The sequence below is a fragment of the Alosa pseudoharengus genome, unplaced genomic scaffold, assembly GCF_046254945.1.
Source record: "Alosa pseudoharengus isolate Yale_2024_CS ecotype anadromous, Long Island Sound unplaced genomic scaffold, YU_APseudo_1.1 YU_APseudo_1.1_scf_7, whole genome shotgun sequence".
Classification (NCBI taxonomy): domain Eukaryota; kingdom Metazoa; phylum Chordata; class Actinopteri; order Clupeiformes; family Clupeidae; genus Alosa; species Alosa pseudoharengus.
Window position 1 is genome coordinate 18,807,956 of NW_027468859.1, and position 2,347 is coordinate 18,810,302.

Here is a 2,347-nt window from a genome sequence, read left to right on the forward strand (position 1 = left end):
ATTCCCGTCACACTCCCGTGACGGTACACCTTTAAGGGTTAAAAGACATTTCGCATTCCTGCACTTCCAAAGTAAAAATGTTATCGGACTCCTGAGCCACTCCTGAGCATGGCTACTGCCCCCCCCCCCCTCTACACACACACACATCCCACCCACTCACCATTCACCGCTTCCCCCAGATAAATTCACAAGCATTTTTTACAATTGTGGTAGGAATGCACAAAAAAAAACAAGAGTAGCTAATAACCTTGTTAAAAAAGCCTGGGCTCTCTTGCTCTCCTCACTGTGTACGCTCAACACTGCACTTGCCAAATCAGTAGAGTCAGAGCGATGCAGACGGCAGATCGGTTGGGAGAGCGGAGGAGAACCCCCCCAATCCCACCCGCACCCCCACTGGATCGCGCCTCCAGAACGCGTCCATCCAGCTGCCAGTGCAAATCACCACCGCCACGCTCGCAAGATGTAGCACCTCTCTAAACGCCGCCGACACATTCAACAAACACAGTTTAAGTATACAAGTTTTTAAGTACACACATTTTCCAGGGTTTTCTTTTCCTTTTTCCCCTACCCCCTCCATTCTTCCGCTTTTTTTTTCCTCGTCCGAAGGAAGGCAGCAGCAGCTCGCTCCGAAGGGGTCGGTCATCACAGATGCCGACCAACAGCTTGTGATGGTTGTAACAGGCAAAGGGGTTGAGCCTGTGCTGGTTTATTTAGTAAACTGCTCTGCTCGGGAAATCACTCTGGGACGTTTGTGATGAATGGCTGTTTAAAAGGAGGTCACTGTTTTAAATATCATTAAATTGGTTTACTTGAGCGTCTGTCAGGGAAAACACATGTGCTCCATGAAAGATGATGGGTTTAGTGCTTCCAAGGAGCTGAGGCTGGCTTTCATCTCCTGGACCAGGTCTATTCTCAGGTGCATAGTCTGTCCCTGGTCTGCACAACGCATTTAGTAATTTTATCTGTTTTATGGAGCAAAACAGGAGAGCAAAAGAACAGTTGGGAGCATTTGCGTCGAGCAGATACTATTGCAAGACTACAGAGACCTGACCTTAAACCTTAAACCAGGCTGGACATTGTTTAACACTTTACTGACATCATCCCATATATAAATATTATATTATATTATATTATATTATATTATATTATATTATATTATATTATATTATATTATACAGTATGTGTATACTGTGTATAAAACACAGCAATGTAATAAGTTGATGTGAGATATGACTTAACTGGAGGTCCAACAGAACAATGCAATGTAATGAACAATTTGCTTGTGCGTGATGGACAAAAAAACAGGCTGCCAGATTAGAGTCAGTGCTGCTTTCCTCATCAGGCTCCCAGCAGGAGCTTTGGCATGCACAGGACCAGAGAGAGTGATCAGGGTGCAGTAGACACAGCTACACTTCCTCACTCACAGGACCAGACAGAGTGAACAGGGAGCAGTGAAGGCAGAGCTACACTTCCTCACTCACAGGACCAGAGAGTGACCAAGAGCTACTCTTCCTCACTCACAGGACCAGAGAGTGACCAAGAGCTACACTTCCTCACTCACAGGACCAGAGAGTGACCAATAGCTACACTTCCTCACTCACAGGACCAGAGAGTGACCAAGAGCTACACTTCCTCACTCACAGGAGCAGAGGGAGTGACCAGAGAGTAGTAGACACAGAGCTACACTTCCTCACTCACAGGACCAGAGAGAGTGACCAGGGAGCAGTGGAGGCAGAGCTACACTTCCTCACTCACTGAAACCTGAAAATCTTAGAGAACAAAACACTTTTAAAAAATGCTTTTTCAGAATTCTTATATCTAATTTACAGAAGCGTATTGCTGCCACACTAAAAAAAAAAAAAAGGCTCAGTATCATGCAATTATGTGAAAATGATCTTTTTCATCATTATCACGTTATTTGAAGATTATGATATTTTCACGATAACATGTTATATATAACATGTTCAAGAAATGACTATGATGACCTGACATGCAGGCTACCGAGCCAGAGCGCCCTATAGCCTACTGTACATTCACCCACATAGCGTAAAGATTCACAAATGTATCAAGGCCCTTTCTCCCTCTTGCGTCAAGTTAGCGAGAGTGTTATGTATTTTGTTGATGAGAAGATGAAGCAGAACTATCAGGCTGTGTGAGCAGGCTACTCCTGCACAGAACCTCTCTCTCGACGGCTCTCTGCCGATACATCTCTCTTCGCTGCTCCTCAGTCAGCTGGCAAGAGACCACACACACACACACACACACGTAGCCTACACACACATACACACATGAACAAAAACAAACACGCATCAAGCACCACTGTGTAATAGTCAGGGTGCTTTTTTTT